Source organism: Podarcis vaucheri (genome assembly GCF_965113315.1).
Source record: "Podarcis vaucheri genome assembly, chromosome: 8".
Taxonomy (NCBI): domain Eukaryota; kingdom Metazoa; phylum Chordata; class Lepidosauria; order Squamata; family Lacertidae; genus Podarcis; species Podarcis vaucheri.
In genome coordinates this window covers 83,149,001-83,161,794 of record NC_138766.1, presented here as the reverse complement: position 1 = coordinate 83,161,794, position 12,794 = coordinate 83,149,001, and the positions used below count along the sequence as shown (strand labels likewise).

General features: G+C 45.7%; 1 protein-coding gene across 2 annotated transcripts in view; it reads left to right on the top strand.

The window, feature by feature from the left end:
- Window positions 1-380: 380 nt before the first annotated feature.
- ASAP1 (ArfGAP with SH3 domain, ankyrin repeat and PH domain 1) overlaps window positions 381-12,794 on the top strand; it is a 142,469-nt gene continuing 130,055 nt past the window's right edge. Inside the window, exon 1 of one of the 2 annotated variants that reach the window (XM_082235529.1) lies at window positions 381-799. The gene's annotated coding sequence lies outside the window, so the exon portion shown is untranslated. The remainder of the gene's footprint in view (window positions 800-12,794) is intronic. The other variant, XM_082235526.1, reaches the window with a different exon arrangement.

Below are 12,794 nucleotides of genomic sequence, written 5' to 3'. Positions count from 1 at the left end.
GCTACAAATCAAAGCTGCATTGCAGGACTGCTTGGCTGGTGGAAAATATTAACCGGCAGAAAATCGCCACGCTTTTAACTAAAATGTTGCCAGGCACAGATTAAGGAACAATGGGGAGGAAGGAGGCTTTCTAACCCCGCCAGATGCTAGTAAATTCTGAAAGAAACGAAGAAAGGGGAGGGGGAAAAAACCTAACCACCATTCTGGAGTAATGTCATACCTCAGAGACACACGCAAGCACATGGTGGAACGTTAAGAGAGATCCGGTTACAACAAAGTATGTCCAGTTGAGTTTTGCATTCCGCCCAGAGCAGGGAAGGGTTAACAGGAGAGGTTGCATGTTCACTTAGCAGTGGAGATTATGGAATGTTTATCCAGCATTCAGATTTCCTGTTTAAGTGTTTGGATTTCCTGAAATCTCTTCTATCAGCCCAAGGGGTGTCCAGTGAGTGGCCTCGCCACCCCCACCCCCAGCCCCTTTTGGTAGACTTTCCTTCCTGCTGCCTTACCAATTGTATTTGTGTCTCCTTACCGGCCAGGACTTTTATGGATGCAAGTCAAAAACCTTTAGGCTCCCAGAAAACATCTGTGGATCCCTGGACTTTGGATTTTCTTTCAGTTTGAACCAAGAAATCAAATATTAACCCCCAATTCCTGGGACTTATCACTGGAGCAGCGTGGACCATTTTTTCCCTGTTCAGCTGCCCGTGGGAAAATAATTTTTAACCTTTAATATGGAATGATGGCCTACATTTTGGCGGGCACTTCTGGAATGGGAGATCACTGTGGACAAATCTTGGTGAGTTATCAACACCGTCTTTAGGGATGCTTAGTCGAGAGACGGGAGCCGAGCTTGTGTCTCTGCTCCTTATGTATGGTTGTCTTAAATTTCAAATCACAGCAAAAGTGCTTGTTTTTGCTATATTGTTTATCTCATATTTTAATTGTCTGCAAATGCTTGCTTTTCCTTGCTCAAAATAAATGTTGCTAAGCAATTAACTTGTGCAATGTCAGGAAGGATCACTCTGCAAATTTCTACGCTCGGCCCAGAAATCCTTACTCACATTAACTTTTAAGAACTGCTCTTGTGAGCAAATTTTTTACAGAGCTGGGCTTGCAAAGAAGCCACATGCTCAAACCCATTGTCTTGATACTGGCAGAAAGTTAAGTTTTCACATTGAGCCTTACCCACCAGCAAAAAAAACCACAAAAAACAAAAAAAAACCTAAAACAAAAACACACACAACCTTCTTCAAATAACTATATCATTATGGATGGATGTGATTTGCATTCCTCACAGGCCTGTTGCAAATCAACTCCAGTTCAGTTTTAAAATTTCTCCTTAACGTGCATGCCCCATTTATTTCTGTTGTCTTTTCAAATATTTCAGCGCTAAAAGGGGAGACTTGGATCAAATGCAAGAAGGGGCCGTGAAGGGGCCAAGGTTAGCCACAGACATCCCTGCTGAAAAATTAGACAGTAATAAAAGTGTGAATATAAAAATTAGCTCTTTGGCTAACGGCTCAAAATTGTATCTGAATGTTCGGGTGGGAGTGCTCTTTGCATGTAGTGTGTGTGTGTGTTTTACTAGGATCATTATGAAAAAGATTGGATGGTCTCCCTCTGTGCTGAAAGGGGGTTCTTAGGTCTAATCCTGTGTATATATCATCTATTGTTACCTGCAACAAGATCCGACCCTAATTATGCAATATTTCACACCATAGAGTTATTTTTTAAATGATATTTTCAACAGTAATCCTGGGAATAAACCTTTTTTTAATTTCTATTTTTATGGAATTTCCATTGTCTGTGGATCAAAAGGGGCCATCTGGTAAAGGGTGGGCTATAAATTTCGCAAATAAATAGATGCGAAGCATGTGGTGCCAAGAATGTGCATTTGGTATAAAGATAACTTTCTTCCACTGACTACCAAGTAATGCTCTCCAAATTCAGGCCACAATCCTAGGCAGCCTTAAGAGGGCAGATTTCACACGTGTCACTTGTAGAGTAACCATATGCATTTTCTACTCAGAAGCAGAAGGTCCAGTGAAGTTCATGGGGGTTATTGCAGTCATAATGAGCTTCTGGGGTCTCGGCCCACTGTTTGTTGGCATGCTTCTGTCAAAGACAGAAATGCAACTTTAGATGAACTAGCATCAGATTTGGAAAGGGAAGCAGAGCCAAGATTGCATTTGAAAGTTGTGCTATTTGTGTGCCCTGTAAACAAATGTGTTCTTCCAGAAATACATTTCACACACATACCCACCAGTGTGAAGCCTTGAGAATGATTTTGGGGGGGGGGGATTTCCTCCCTGGACAGAAGTGTGGTGAAGAAGTCCTGATCAGGGACAGTGGTTCTTATTTCCATCTCCTTCCACCATCTCAGTTTAGAGACAAAGTGATCAGCAGAGGCGGTAGTGAGACCAGAACGGGTCTAAGGTTTTGTGTGTGTGTTTTTACAGTGGTACCTCGGGTTAAGTACTTAATTCGTTCCAGAGGTCCATTCTTAACCTGAAACTGTTCTTAACCTGAAGCACCACTTTATCTAATGGGGCCTCCTGCTGCCGCCACGCCGCCAGGGTACGATTTGTGTTCTCATCCTGAAGCAAAGTTCTTAACCTGAAGCACTATTTCTGGGTTAGCAGAGTCTGTAACCTGAAGCGCATGTAACCTGAAGCGTATGTAACCCAAGGTACCACTGTAATGCCTTTTTACAACTTTTATACACACACATCATACCATATCCTTCATTTATCCCTTTTCCTAGGACTTCCACCTTTCCATGGCGTTCTAAGCAAACCTTGGTCAGCTGCATATCCTGATATTCCACCCGTTTTTTCTCTCAAATCTTCTTTTATTTGATATTATCTGCTGCTCATAGGTTAACTCCTACATGTAGGTTAAACTGAATAGTGTACCCTCTAAGATATTCTCCAAAGCACATTATTCTCTTATCTAGGACTCATCCTTACATTTTCCTTTCATGGTCATAGATACTAGTTCTGTGTATTCTTTTGTAGGTACCACTTTTTCTTTCAATTTTTTTCGCATATACCATTCTAGCTGCAGCTGTCGCATATAGAAGGAGTTTGAGTGCCTTCTTTGAAATATTATCACTCATTATCCCTAGTGGGAAGGCTTCAGGTCTTTTGGGAAATGCAACAGATCAGGCCATTGGTCCATCTAACTCAGTATTGTCAACACTGATTGGCAACAACAGGTCTCTGGGCTTTCAGACTGGCGCTACCCAGAGATGATGGGGATTGAACTTTCAGCAGATGCTACTAGTCATGATGGCTGTGCGCTCTCTCCGTGTGAAGGTTGAACAGAGCTTCAAAATCCCATCCTTGGCAGCAAAATTTAAAGCTTAGGAATGAGGCTGCAAAGTCTTGTTTTGAGCAAGAGCCAGTGTGGTGTAGTGGTTAAGAGCGGTAGTCTCGTAATCTGGTGAACCAGGTTCGTGTCTCCGCTCCTCCACATGCAGCTGCTGGGTGATCTTGGGCCAGGCACACTTCTCTGAAGTCTCTCAGCCTCACTCACCTCACAGAGTGTTTGTTGTGGGGGAGGAAGGGAAAGGAGAATGTTAGCCGCTTTGAGACTCCTTAAAGGGAGTGAAAGGCGAGATATCAAATCCAAACTCTTCTTATGAAGTTAGCTGGCTTTCCCTTTCTTACCCGGATTAACAAAGATTCAGGCAGCAACTTGGGAAGTAAGTTTAAAGATATAATTTACTTACAACCTTGCATTGGTTCGCAGCAACAGTAGCAGTTAAAAACTATGCAGGCAAAATATTTATATTTTTAGTTATGGTATAGCCAGAATCAGGCAGCAACTTGGGAAGTAAGTTTAAAAAATATAATTTACCTACTTACAATATTAGGGACGCGGGTGGCGCTGTGGGTTAAACCATAGAACCTAGGACTTGCTGATCAGAAGGCTGGTGGTTCGAATCCCCGCGACGGGGTGAGCTCCCGTTGCTCGTTCCCTGCTCCTGCCAACCTAGCAGTTCAAAAGCACGTCAAAGTGCAAGTAGATAAATAGGTACCGCTCCGGCGGGAAGGTAAACGCCGTTTCCGTGCGCTGCTCTGGTTTGCCAGAAGCAGCTTAGTCATGCTGGCCACACGACCCGGAAGCTGTACGCTGGCTCCCTCGGCCAATGAAGTGAGATGAGCGCCGCAACCCCAGAGTCAGTCACGACTGGACCTAATGGTCAGGGGTCCCTAATTAAATATATAATTAAAGATATAAGGGTAAGAATAGACATGTCTACACAGATGTACATTATCAGTTTATTATTAATATGTTGATAATTCAAGGCAATAGGTTTATTAGAGCGAAAGGATGTTGAAAAGGACGGGAAGTCAAACTATGTAACAAACTTATGATTTGAAGACTTACATTTCTTTGAATTTTATCTTGATAATTTGGATATATAGATACAGTGGATGCTCGGGTTGCGAACGTGATCCGTGCGGGATGCATGTTCGCAACCCACAGCGTTCACAACCCGCAGCAGCGCGTCTGTAAAATGCGATTTAGCGCTTCTGCACATGCGCGACTGCCGAAACCCGGAAGTAACCCATTCTAGTACTTCCAGGTTTCGATGGGTGCGTAACCCGAAAAAGCGCAACCTGAAGTGGCTGTAACCCGAGGTATGACTGTAATGATTTGTCTTGGATGTATGGATGCAATTATGACAAATAAAGCATAAAGGGGGGGGCACATGGCCAACTTGGCTTAGTGCAGCAGTGTAACCTGGCAGGCCTAACCAGGCAATGGAAGCTGCATGCCATATATTTGATTGAACCAGCCTGTTCCTTGGCAGAAGGTTTCTAGGGCGTGTGTTTTCCTCTGGGAGGGAGTTTACTAAGTGATTCCATCTCCATGTGTTAGCCCTGATCCCGTATCTCCCACACTCATTTTTCAGGAGAGACAAGTGGGTGATTCTCCGATGTCCTCAAAAAATAGCTTTAACAAAGCAGGTCATCTGAATGCGGTTGCTTGCTGTGGATTTGGCATATGGTGTTTGGGGGCAGCACAAATGGGAAAGGGGAAAAAAAGAGTGTGGCTTGCAGTATAAACTGTTTTCCTTTCCCCGAAACTTGTGACTGTGCCATTTTTATAGCAGGAAGGGAGGAGAGAGAGCAGCCAGCGCTGTAGATATGGAAAACTGAGGCTCGTTTTTGAAATGGGGCTACTGGAGTGTAAGCTGACACATGGAACTTTGTTTCTGTGTTCAGCCCTGGTAAAACTCTGCATAATGTCCGTTCCTTGTGCCTCAGCAAGAGCCAATTTACACAATATGCTCCATAGCTTCCAACATTTCTCCAGTGAAAAAAGGAATGTCCTATTTAATAATAATAATAATAATAACAACAACAACAACAACAACAGGTAAAGATAAAGGGACCCCTGACCATTACGTCCAGTTGTGGCCGACTCTGGGGTTGCGGCGCTCATCTCGCTTTATTGGCCGAGGGAGCCTGCGTACAGCATCCGGGTCATGTGGCCAGCAGGACTAAGCCGCTTCTGGCGAACCAGAGCAGTGCACGGAAACGCCGTTTACCTTCCCGCCAGAGTGGTACCTATTTATCTACTTGCACTTTGATGTGCTTTCCAATTGCTCGGTTGGCAGGAGCAGGGACCGAGCAACGGGAGCTCACCCCGTCGCGGGGATTTGAACCGCCGACCTTCTGATCAGCAAGTCCTAGGCTCTGTGGTTTAACCCACAGCGCCACCCGCGTCCCTAATAATAATAATAATAATAATAATAATAGCAGTGTTTTATTCTGCGGGTACTCAAGGATACGCAATGCTGACGTCTCTCTTGTGTTGCTGTTAAAAAGTGTGGCACTTAATGTAACAACTCCATTTTTTCTAGAAAAACACACCCTGAATAATAGCAACTTTATTATTTGTAGCCCACTCATCGGACTGGGTTCCCCAGCCACTCTGAGCAGCTTCCAACATACACGTATAAAAAATAATAAAACATTAAACTAAAAAAAAAAACCTTCCCTATACAGGGTTGCCTTCAGATGCCTTCTAAAGGTTGTATAGTTACTTATCTCCTTGGCTCGCGAGTTGCATAACTCCATACCCTGCAACGTTTCTCTGATAAAAATAAGGACATCCTACATAAGGAAGTCCTAGGCTCTGTGGTTTAACCCACAGTGCCCCCCACATCCCCGTAATATTCCTTGGACAACCATTATTTGCTAGCAAAAGATGGCCTTCTCGAGGGATCAGAGGGTCATTCTGGAGGGATGCTGAATATCTGGGGTTCTTCAGAGTCTCTTTGATCTGGGAGTCTGGCAAGAGTAGGCTTTGTACAGGGACAATGCCGAGTGCTTCTGGTTTCGATTAGGCTGAATGCACTGTGGGAATAAGCTTTCTGGTGGTATTTTGGTATTTCCTCTCCAAGTCACACCGTACGCGAGGAAATGTGGCAGAACAGAGTTTGCTCTTTTTCTCTCTCCTTGTCACATTTGCGTTCTTTACTGTATGAGTGCAATGAATCCTTGCAGGTAATTCAGCGTTGGAGGTGAGATCAAGTCAGGGCTGGGCAGATATTTGAGATTTCAAGCTTGTGGAATCTCTTCTTGAGAGGCCTGCTTCAAATTTTTCAGACAGCCATCTTGCAAAGGAATGTGGATGTGGGCGGGGAGAAAATCATTAGTCTCCCGCATCAAATTTTCGGGCCATGGGAATATGCGTGCCTTTGACAAGTCTCTCTGTCTCTCTCATATGAACTCAAAATGAAAACCCCAAAGTTTAAAAAGCAAACACCAAATTTGGACTAACAAACAACATTTCAGGGGATGGGTGTTGCTTGTTTTCCCTCTTCATCGTCCCCGTCCCTGCTGCTGTTTCTCTTGATTTTGCTCAGCTCTGGAGATCTAATGCCTAGTTTTGGAGATTGGCAAGGCCTTCTTTATCTCTTTTCCGGCGTTAATTCCAGAAACAAGAGACAGGAAGCATGCATGACTCGCCCCACATAGGAAAATGCAGTGCTGATGCTGTAGCCATGAATAGTTTCCCTATGGCGAGGCCACCAGGGAAGGCTCCCCTCCAAATGTGCATATTCATTATCATTTGTGGTCATCTCACTTTCAACACTATTTGTACCTGCAAATGTTTTGAGCAAGCCGTATTTCTTCATTTTCCATTGATGCATACCCTGTAACTTCCTGATGAAATCTGCTCAGTTCTCATACCATAAGTGTTCAGGGGGTTGTTTTAGTTCTGGTTTTGTTTTTTGTCCTGCTGTTGTCACTCTATAGCTGCTTTAGAAAGCAGTGATGTGGTAGCATTGCAGGAGCATTACAGAAAATCTCCTAGGGAGCAACTGGAGTGGAAACGCTGTAAGCTAAGCAGAGCCCTCCTTCCAAAAAAATCAGGCCTTTTTATTTTTCGCCCCCCACCTTTCACTGGACAGCTAGTTTGTTTAAAACATTTTGAAAGCACTTGATATTTTTTTTAAAACCTCTAAGCAGCGAACAACGTGAAAGCCCATGCTGAGGAGCACAACCAAGATGATCAAGGGTCTGGAAGCCAAGCCTGATGAGAAATGGTTGAAGGAGCTGGGTATGTTTGGCCTGTAAAAGAGGAAACTGAGTGGAGATATGATAGCCATCTCCAAATATCTCAAGGGCTGCTACATGGAAGATGGAACTAGCTTGTTTTCTCCTGCTCTGGAGGGTAGGACTCGAACCCATGACTTCAAGTTGCAAGAAAGGAGATTCTGACTAAACATCAGGAAGAACTTTCTGACAGCAAGAGCTGTTCAACAGTGGAACGGACTCCCTCTGGAGGTTGTGGACTCTTCTTCCTTGGAGGTTTTAAAGCAGAGATTGAATCTGTCATGGGTACTTTAGGGGGTTGGACTAGATGGCCCTCAGCGCACCTTCCAACTCTACAATTCTATGATTCTAAGGCAGCTTTCCAGGTTTCCAGGTTTTTAAACAGAGGTTGGCTGACCATCTTTCAGGGATGCTTTAGCTGAGATTCCTGCATTGCAGAGAGTTGGACTCTTGGGTTCCCTTCCATGTCCACAACTCTATGATTCTATGATCCGTGGCTCTTACCTGGATGCAGAGAGGGGTGTGTAGAAATCTCTGGCTTTTCTGTTGTCTACTGTAAAAGGTCAGACAGATATCTGTGGTTCCACCTACTTATGTCTCTGGCCTCAGTGGCATTTGTCCCAACCGCTGTAGATTTCTTATAAGGCACTGTGGCCTCCAGGAGAGCTCTTCTTACGTAAGTGACTATTTACAAGTCTTCTGTAAAGGAATGCCCTTGTTTTTCTAGGAACAGGATGCAACATCAGCTGGCTCCTCCGCCGTATTATTGGAGTGCTACCACTGGCAACTGGAAGGGGGGGAAAACACATTTCTATTGCTCTTTGCTAAAGGAGATTTATTGTAACTGCGACACATGCACATACCACCAGTAGGAATTGAATTGGGAGCTAACCGCCAGTCTTTTCCAAGATGTGGGAAAGTCACTCCCAAGAAGTTGACTTTTAAGTGTTTGCAGACTGAGCAGCTCCCTGGACAGGAAAAGCTTTTCTTTGTGTTGGCAAAATGCAGATGCAGGAAACCGAGCGCATTCCACAGCAACCTCCTGGCAAAAAGATGCTCCTCTTTTATCATTTGGACCAAATCTTCAGTCTGAGCACCCGAAAAGAGCTTGGCTGTTGTTCTCGATTGCTGTGAAATCTTCATTTGGTCCTTGGTTTGAAGAGTGAATTGAGGAATGCTAAAGAGGCTGCTAAAGACGCAATGACAAACCTAGACAGCATCTTATAAAGCAGAGACATCACCTTGCCACCAAAGGTCCGTATAGTTAAAGCTATGGTTTTCCCAGTAGTGATGTATGGAAGTGAGAGCTGGACCATAAAGAAGGCTGATCGCCGAAGAATTGATGCTTTTGAATTATGGTGCTGGAGGAGACTCTTGAGAGTCCCATGGACTGCAAAAAGATCACACCTATCCATTCTTAAGGAAATCAGCCCTGAGTGCTCACTGGAAGGACAGATCGTGAAGCTGAGGCTCCAATACTTTGGCCACCTCATGAGAAGAGAAGACGCCCTGGAAAAGACCCTGATGTTGGGACAGATGGAGGGCACAAGGAGAAGGGGACGACAGAGGACGAGATGGTTGGACAGTGTTCTCGAAGCTACCAGCATGAGTTTGACCAAACTGTGGGAGGCAATGGAAGACAGGCGTGCTTGGCGTGCTCTGGTCCATGGGGTCACGAAGAGTCGGACACGACTAAACAACAACAACAAAAAGAGGCTGGCCGAGGGACAGGGTGAATAAACAAATAGGAACAGAGGGCTTGAAAAGTCAAGGAACGTGAGTAAAGGTCTCTGGAGGCTGCTGTTGTTGTCACGTGCCTGTCTCAAAAAACAATGGAGTGCGCCTCCAGGGGTGAAGTCAAAACTGCTGCATTAGCAGCACTGAAGTAACCTCTCCAGGGCACAAGGCTGGTGTGATGGCCTGGGACTCAGGCTCAGACTCACAACCAGAGGAGTCTCAGTCTGCACCAGATCCTTTGCCTCAGACACCATCTGAACCAAGCCTGGGGCCTGATCCTGAAGAGTCTCAGTCTGCACAGGTCCCCCTGCAACAAACACCAGCTGGGCTGAGTCAGGGGCCTGAGCCTGCCCTGGCTCCAGATGCGGGGATTACCTCGTTGCCTTCAGCTGGGCCACCACTTACAGCTGCTCCACTACTGATTGGGTCAGGGGTGGCTGAGGCGGCCTCTGGGTCTAGTAATCCACCAACGTCTCCCAAGCTGCAAAGACTAAGGTCTGAGAGAAGGAGAGACCTGAGTACTCGCAGGAGGAGTGCTCACCTTTGGGTGAAACAGGGAGGTGAGTCGCAGGGGGATCAGGACTGGCCGTTACCCCGACAAAGATAAAAGGCTGTCGGACCCTGCCCCAGGTTGCGGGAGCAACATTGCTGTATGCCAGATCCTGCCTGAGTTCCTGTACTTGGCCTTGCCTGGTTTCCTACCTCATGACCTGCCTTGGCCCTGTCGGACTGACTCTGGATTGTGGTCTGGTCCTGGACCGTGTTTCACAGGTTACGCCCAGGCCCAGCACACCTGGGCAGTGTGCATGGAGGTCCTGGGCTACCCAGTCGACAAGACTCTTGGCCTTACTGGTGTGGTCCAAAGGAAAGCAGAGCAAGACGTTTGGCACCAGCTTGGCTGCAGGAGTTGACAGAAGGGGGCACACAAAGAGCACCGTCCAATTGTCTGAGATACAGTGGTGCCCCGCAAGACGAACGCCTCGCGAGACGAAAAACTCGCAAGACGAAAGGTTTTTTCGTTTTTGAGTTGCTTCGCAAGACGAATTTCCCTATGGGCTTGCTTCGCAAAACAAAGCTTGCCCCTGCACCCCGGACCTCTTTTGAAGCAAGGGGCGGCGGGGAGAAGATCGCTTCTCCCCGTTGCCAGCCCCGCAATCTCCGGGGACAGAGGGGAAGGCGCGCGGACCCCTTTTGAACCAAGGGGCGGCAATGGGGAGAAGCGATCTTCTCCCCGCTGTCCCTTCCCTTGATTTAAAACAGGTCCCCTCTGTCCCTGGACGGTCTCCATAGGAACGCATTGATTGATTTTCAATGCATTCCTATGGGAAACCGTGCTTCGCAAGACGAAAAACTCACAAGAGGAAAAAACTTGCGGAACGAATTAATTTCATCTTGCGAGGCACCACTGTACTCTGCTCTGGATTTGTGAAGGGTTTCGTCCTTAGCCATTTCTTCTCCCAATGATATCCCACAAGGCAGTGGAGGTTTAGGGTCAGAGTTTTCCTTCTCCTAGAATGGACTACTTTCCCTGGTTGACAAGCCACATCTGCCCCTCACGGTACGTAGAGAAACTGCCTTCTTGACCGTTGGAAACACTGTTGGTCTTGTCTGCTCAATCCACCAGAGCCTGTCTTCACATGCAAGAAAAGTTCCCTGGAGTTACGATAATAATAATAATAATAATAATAATAATAATAATAATAATAATAATAATAATAATAATAATTTATTATTTATACCCCGCCCATCTGGCTGGGTTTCCCTAGCCACTCTGGGCGGCTCCCAACAGAATATTAAAATGCAATTACCTATTAAACATTAAAAGCTTCCCTAAACAGGACTGCCTTCAGATGTCTTCCAAAAGTCTGGTAGTTGTTGTTCTCTTTTACATCTGAAGGGAGAGTGTTCCAGGTGCCACTACTGAGAAGGCCCTCTGCCTGGTTCCCTATAACTTGGCTTCTCACAGTGAGGGAACCACCAGAAGACCCTCAGCACTGGATCTCAGTGTCCAGGAGAATGGTGGGGGTGGAGATGCTCCTTCAGATATACTGGCCCGAGGCCGTTTAGGGCTTTAAAGGTCAGCACCAACACTTTGAATTGTGCTCGGAAATGTACTGGGAGCCAATGTAGGTCTTTCAAGACCGGTGTTATATGGTCTCGGTGGCTGCTCCCCGTCACCAGTCTAGCTGCCACATTCTGTATTAGTTGTAGTTTCCGGGTCACCTTCAAAGGTAGCCCCACATAGAGCGCATTGCAGTAGTCCAAGCAAGAGATAACTAGATCATGCACCACTCTGGCAAGACAGTCTGCAGGCAGGTAAGGTCTCAGCCTACGTACCAGATGGAGCTGGTAAACATAGGAAGCTCCTTATATCACAACAGGCTCTGTGTCCATCTAGGCCAGCATTGTCTACTCTGACTGGCAGCTGCCCTCCATGGTCTCAGGCAGAAACAGAGACTGTGAGAGTGGGGCGACCTTACACTCCTTCCCACCCTAATACTTCCAACTGGAGATGCCAGGGATTGAATTTGCAAACTTCTGAATCTTCTGAGATCTATTATTTAAACACAGTCACATTTTTGTGTGTATGCATTGCATGTATGGATGTGGCTTGGTTTTGTTTTCTCCCTCAGTTACTCTGGAATAACTTATTTGACACATAAACTCCCTTGGGGCAGATGTCATAGCATTCCAGCCAACATTCTGCCAATCCAGCAACATGCATCTGCCCCGTGAAGAAAATTCTCCGTTCTCCTGTTTCTTGACTTCTTTACAATTTGGAACAAAAACAAAAAAGCAAAAAAGCAAAAACAAAACACCACCCCGCAATATTTTAGTCCAGCCTGATTATTCACTATGCAACTTTCCTACTTACATAACATTTGGAAAGGCGCTTCATAGTGGTCCCTACGGAAAAAATGAGATCGACAAAATGAGCCTGAAAATTAAATGAAAATGACACCGTAGACATCCTGCCATTTTAACTACAGTTGCACCTTTCATCCCGAACGCCTTGCGAGTCGAATGTTTTGGCTCCCGAACGCCGTAAACCTGAAATTGAGTGTTCCAGTTTGCAAACATTCTTTGGAACCTGAAATATACTCGGAGTCGAGAGTGGATTTCATGCTCTTTATTCAGCTCATAGTGTTGAGGAGGAATGAAAGTTCCCCCAGAATGTCCGCTTTATATACATTATTTACACAATGGACCCCACGTGATTGGCTAATTCCAGGATTCTCCTGTAGGCCAATCAGGTTGCGGATTCACTTCCACCTGGAGCTGGATTGGGTGGCTCCTGTGGACCAATCAGACTGCTGCATTCTGGATCCTATTGTTCTAGGAACCATCAGACTGCTGCATTCTGAATCCTATTATTCTAGGACCAATCAGACTGCTGCATTCTGAATCCTATTGTTCTAGGACCAATCGGACTGCTGCGTTTTGGATCCTATTCAACTCAGTACATAACAGAAC